This window comes from Emiliania huxleyi (assembly GCF_000372725.1).
Source record: "Emiliania huxleyi CCMP1516 unplaced genomic scaffold EMIHUscaffold_48, whole genome shotgun sequence".
NCBI classification, from domain to species: Eukaryota; Haptophyta; order Isochrysidales; family Noelaerhabdaceae; genus Emiliania; species Emiliania huxleyi.
Genome location: NW_005198391.1, coordinates 86,922 through 93,197, shown reverse-complemented (window position 1 = coordinate 93,197; position 6,276 = coordinate 86,922).

The following is a 6,276-nucleotide window of genomic DNA, read 5'->3' as shown; positions in this document are numbered from 1 at the left end:
TGTCCCGGCCCCTGCGGTGGCTTGCGGGCTCGTCGTCGGCGGTCACGTTGGAGACCCAAAAGTGGGTCGAATTCATCTGGTGGTAGATGTCGCCCATCTCCGCCGCCATCGCCGTGAAGACGAGCCTTATATTTGCACCCAGAGAGCAAAAAAGCGCGAGAACGCATTTTGTGAGAGTTGTGACGAAAGCACAGAAAACGGCGTTCGTTTTTTTGTATGTAAATAGTGGGACTCAGAAGATCGGACAGCTCAGGGCGCCGGGTTTCGAAAGCCTGCGCTTTCGCGCGTTCGAAGGGCATATCGAAGGGACTTCCTCGGAGTTTGTGTAAATTTGGGGTCGGCCTTCGCGGCGAGATGGCAGAGATGGCACCGCAGGCGGCGTGTTGTGCGAGGGTGGCGGCGTCAGGCGCCGAGCAGCACACCACGAGCGCGAGCGGCAGCGCCGACTACGCGAGGCGGCGGGCGGCTCGACCGAGCCGGCGGCGGAGGAGGCGACGGACGTCGAGGCGGTGAGCGCCGCGGACGTGCTGGCCGGCGTGGAGGAGAGCGGCCCGAACTGCGCCCTTCCGGCGGCGAGGGAGGGCCAGAGGGAGCGGCGGGAGCGGCTGCGGGTGGACGAGACGGCGAAGCAGGCGAGGCACACCGTAGCCGCGCGGGTTTTTCTTCTTTGTGAGGCGCCGTCGTCGCAAATGGAGCCCGTTGTTGGCGGCGGGGCGGTGCCAGAGGAGGTCGTGCTTGCGGCTAAAAAAGGAGAAACGACGACGGCGCTGGCGTGGCTCGACGGCGGCGGGCGGGTCAACGCGACGTTCGAGCACACCTTTGGTGGCGGCTCCTGTATGAGCGGCACGACGCTGCTGATGGTCGCGATGGCCCACGGCCGCGGGGCGCTGGCCGAGGCGCTTCTGCGGCGCGGTGCAGATGTCTCGTTGCAGACCAGCGACGGCAGTACCGCGCTGACTCTCGCCGCCGTGATCGGCCACGAGAAGCTGGTCGAGCTGGCATTGCGGCACGGTGCGGAGATCGACCAGCTAGACAGCAACGGCTGCGCTGCGCTGGTGGGTGCTGCCTGCTGCGGCAAGGAGAGGGTTGTCGACACGCTGATTCGACACGGCGCAGAGGTCGACCTGCAGGACAGCAAAGGCGTCACCGCTCTGATGTTCGCCGCCGAGGCCAACCATCCCGCCGTGGTGCTCCGCCTGCTGCGAGCGGGTGCGGACATGGCGTTGCGCTCTGCGGGCGACGACAAGACGGCGCTGCAGATTGCCAGGGAGAAGGGCCACGCCGAGTGCGTCGAGTCCTTCAGGACGTACCTCGGGGAGGTGGCGGTGGCGCGGAGCAAAACGCCGTCGGCCGAGGCGGCAGGCGCAGGGGCGGGCGGTGCACCCGCAGGCGAGGCGGAGGCAGGCGCCGGTGCTGCGGTTTCTGCTTCGAGTGGCAAGGGCGGCGCTGCGTCCGAGCCGAGCGGCGGGGCGGTGCCAGAGGAGGTCGTGCTTGCGGCTAAAAAAGGAGAAACGACGACGGCGCTGGCGTGGCTCGACGGCGGCGGGCGGGTCAACGCGACGTTCGAGCACACCTTTGGTGCTGGCGGCTACCATAAGAGCGGCATAACGCTGCTGATGGTCGCAATGGCCTACGGCCACGCGGGGCTGGCCGAGGCGCTTCTGCGGCACGGTGCGGATGTCTCGTTGCAGCACAGCGACGGTGGCACCGCGCTGAGCATCGCCGCCGTGAACGGCTGCGAGAAGCTGGCCGAGCTGGCATTGCGGCACGGCGCGGAGGTCGACCGTCAGGACAGCAGAGGCGGCACTGCGCTGATGGACGCCGCCGCCTACGGCCACGAGCGGATGGTAGACACGCTCATTCGGCACGGCGCGCCGATCGACCTGCAGGCCAGCAGAGGCAGCACTGCGCTGATTCAAGCCGCTTATTTCGGCCACTCCGACGTCGTGCGTCAGCTGCTTCGGGCGGGCGCAGATACGAAGCTGTGCACTAAGCAGCGCAAGACCGCGCTGCAATGGGCCAAGGAGAAGGGCCACGCCGAGTGTGCGCGTGCCCTCGAGGAGCATGCGGCGGCCAAGGCGGCGGCCGAGAAGGCGGTGGCGAAGGAGGCGGCGTGGGCGGCGGGGGCGGCAGAGAGGGCGGCAGAGAGGGCGGCGGAGGAGAAGGAGGCGGCGAGGCACGCCGAGGAGCTGCTGGCGGAGGTCGAGGCGGAGAAGCGCGCCAAGGGCAAAAAGGGCAAGAAGAAGAAGAAGGGCGGAGGGAGCGGCGGGGCTGGGCCGTCGCAGAAGACAGAGGAGGGTGCCGAGGCGCCGTCGGAGGCAGACGCAGCCGAGGCCGCAAAGAAGGCCGAGGAGGAGAGAATTATCAGGCTTCTCGAGCAGTGTCACGAGGAGCGGATCCGGCTCGGCATCATGGCGGAGAGCCAGGCGGCGGCGTCGGCAGAGGTGACCGAGGCGATGCGCTTGGACGCTGAGGCGGACGAGGCGGAGGAGGAGGCAGAGGCGGACGAGGAGGAAGAGGCGGCGGCCGAGGCGGCGCTGGCGGATGCCGAGGTGGCGAGGGCGGAGGCTAGGGCGGCGCATGCAGAGGCCAAGGCGGCGCTGGAGGAGGCCAAGGCGGCACTGGAGGGGAGCGAGGCGGCGCTCGAGGAGGCGGCGGCCGCTGCAGACGCGAGGCGTGCCGCTGCGGCCGCTTCGAGGGCCAGGGCGGCTGCAGCCAGGACGGCGGCGGAGGCAGCGCAGCGCTCGTAGAGAGAGAAGAGCGCTTAAGGACGTAGCCTGTCGTCGAGCCGGCGGACGTTTGATGTGGTTGTACCTCGGTCCTCGCTCTGCGCCCCGCCCCCCCCCCTCCCCCCTCGCCGAGCAAACGCGACTTGTCACTTGAGCGTGCTGTCCCCGTGCGTGCTCCGATGATCATGCCGTACACTAGTGAAACAAAAGAAACGGGTTTCCCATATCTTCGACAGGACACATCCAGTGGCAGTGCTGTAGCAAGGTTCTTGGAGCCTTGGAGTGCGCAGTTGGTAACCGGTCACACCCAGGGCCGGGGAGCTAAGAAGCGCACCCAGCGGGCCGGATGCTCGGGGACGGGTTGCGGGCAAGAGAGCCCAGCCCTGGGGGGTGCGCGTTCGCAGGAAGGGGGCCAAAAAAGAAGAAAAAACTTCCCAAAACGCCACATCCCGCGATAACACATACACACATATGGCGCGATCCGATGCACGATTGGGTACTCTGCCCGACCGCGGGTGATAGACTGCACCGTGTATACCGAGGGGTCCGGAGTCTCGTCCATCACCAGCGTCTCTGTCTGCGTGAAAGCCGGCACGCGGTGGTCTGCAAGCAGCGAGCCCGCCATGTTGCTGATCACCGCGAAAGCGCCGTCGAAGTGCTCCACGTGCACGCTTGCCTCCGTAGCCTCCCCTGCCACCTGCGGGTTGCTCAGGCACCAACCCCGACACTTCTCCTCGAGGCCGGGCAGCTTGAGCACAACGATGTCGAATCCACTCGGAACGGCGTACTCAACGAGCCTTATCTCGAGCACCGACCGGTAGTACGTGTCCAAGTGTAGCACGGTTGGGAACTCGGCCGTGTGTTTCGGCCGCCGGTCAAGCGGAGCCAGTACGCCGTCAGGTGCCTCGGCCGGCTTCACACTGAACTCGACATAGTCGTTGCGACCACCTTGACCCCACCACACCTCGGGCGGGTTCCAGTGCCAAAGGTCGTCCTTCGTGTGGCCCGGCGCCGTGTCCTTGACAGCGAGCTTGTACTTGTAGTACAGTGGGTCGTCGACGTTCGTCTCTGTGACCACGTACACCGTGCCAACTTCAAACAGGGTCGTGGTTGTGCTGGGGACTCCGCGGAGGTCGAGCTTTTTGCACGTGAACTCAGTGTCCACAGGAAAGATGCTTGTCGTAATTGGGGACTGGTGGCTGTATAGAGCATCTCTGCAGTGCAACACATGGTCGCTTTTCAGTATCGAGATCCAGTCGCGCTCGCAGGGCCCATTCGCGTCGTAGTGGCCTGGGAAGTAGCAGTAGCACGGCGCTTTGTGGAATGCCTCGGCGGGCTCGATGCCCCACTTGTTAGCCTTGAACGCCTGGAACGTGCCGAGGTTGAAGCCGGTGACATCACGAACCTCGGTCACCACAATGTGAGCCTGCCAGGGTGAGCCTGAGTCGGTGATGCGCAGAGGGTCCCCCACCTTGAGCGTCTCGAGTGGGTAGTCTTTACCAGCTCGCAGCCCGAAGCGCATCCACTCTCTCGGGATGATCTCGCCGTAGGTCGCACTTGGAGCGTGGGCAGTCCCGTTGTGCACTGTGAACTGAACCGAGCAGGAGTTCGTCCACATCGCTCGTAGGGGTGTGCTAGACTCGTTGTACTTCACCTCATCCCCACCGGTGGTCCACTGTGCCGTTGACCCGCTCCATGTTGGTGCGTCCACCGTGAAGGTGTAATAAGGAACGCTGGCAGTCCCAGTCCCCTGGGAGTAGGTGTAAAAGCCGTTGGCACGCACATAGTATTGGGTTTGTGCCTCAAAGTCGCCCGTGTGCAGAGTACCGTTGCCAGAGGAGCCATTGCCCGAACCTGCCGGCAGGTTGGGTCTCGAAATGACGGTGCAGGTGCAGCGCGTGCCTACTGGGATGAGTGAGTTCTCGTAGTCAAGCATCTCTGTGTCGAAGCCTGAATCGTGCGTGTCTGGACAGCTTCTCACCCCAGCCCAGTCGACGAGCTTCACTCCCGCCTTGCGATCTGTGTCAGTGCAGTCCACAAGTGCCATGCAGGTGGAGTACCCCTTATTGCCAGGGATAATCCCACTGGGGTCGCTCACGGAGCCACCACCGGTCCCAAAAGCACTACCATTGACAGCAATATCCCCGTTGTTCATGTTCTTGAACTGATAGCAGTGCTGATTAGGGCCGTCCTGATTCTGTATGAAGTATTTGACAGAGTAGTAGTTCCACCGGGTGAATGGGTTGGTCGCAGTTAAATCTGTTGCCATCACCACAGTGCCTACCGGCAAGGCAGTCTTACTGCCGCCCCCGTATTGGACATTGTACCGCGTGCTGTCCACAAATGTGCTGTATGCAGTCAATGCAGTGGAACCCCAAGTGTTGGGGGTGCCGATCCACTCCGCACCGTTCATGCGCTGAAGCATGTACACATAGCTGTCCTTATCACTGACTGGACACTTCCCACGCCTCGCGAGGTCGGCCCTCTCGAACGTTGCCTCACGAGATGTTGGGTTCGATCAACACTGGCCGAGGATGGTGACGGCCCCCCTCGCGTTCAGGCAGCGTGCTGTCCGACCCCCGCCGCTCTGCTGGTGGTGCTGCGAGACGGCAAGCCACGATAGAGAGAACCGCTTCCTGCTCCGCGACGGCCCGCCAAGGTCTTGGGGCCCGCCTTCTCGCACTTCCGCTCGCACCGCTCCCGGCGAGCTGCGTTGTACCCCATCTCGGGTGTCTCGATGATCTTTTCGTGCGGTGCGTCCTTTCCGGTGCTTCCGTGATAGTAGTTGAGCGGGATGGTGCCCACCCTTACCGCGCCTTGCACATCGGACCCGGCGTAGGGCTTCTGCTTGACAGCCTCGTTTGCCGTCTTCTCTGCGAAAAGCAGTGTGTTAGAGGGGCCCTTCACACTAGCCGCTGTTTTCTGCTTGGGCTTAGACTGATTTTTGCCCATTGTTCTTTTTATTTGAGAATAAAATATAGTCCAATCACTGCAGCCATACCCCCGCCTACGATGAGGGGCATGTGCATGTCGGCCGTGTCGGCGTTCTCGGCTGGAGGGCGCTCGGTCAGACATCGCTTTCTTTTTGCCCGGCCGCGCGCAGCGCTAATCGGGCGTCCTTTGCTCCTCCGCGAGCTGTATAGGGGCTGATATAGGGGCGCAAAATCTACGAATTAGATGCGTCGAAGATGCAGTCGGTGCCTCTTTCGAATGGGGGGCGCAGCGCCGGCGCGCAGCGCCACGCCGCCAGGCGTCCGCCGGAGGCTCCCCGGCCGACACATCCCGGCAAGCTTGCCGCGCGCAGCGCCCCGCGCCGCAGGCCCGCCGGAGGCTCCCCGGCCGACACACCCCGGCTGCTTCCGCGGGCGCGCGAGCGCCGGCGCGCCGCGCCACGCCGCTAGGCGTCCGCCGGAGGCCCGCCGGAGGCTGTTGCTGCGGCCACACTCCGGCAAGCTTGCCGCGCGCAGCGCCCCGCGCCGCAGGCCCGCCGGAGGCTCCCCGGCCGACACACCCCGGCCGAATTCGCTCGTCCACTCCTCTCGCGCCG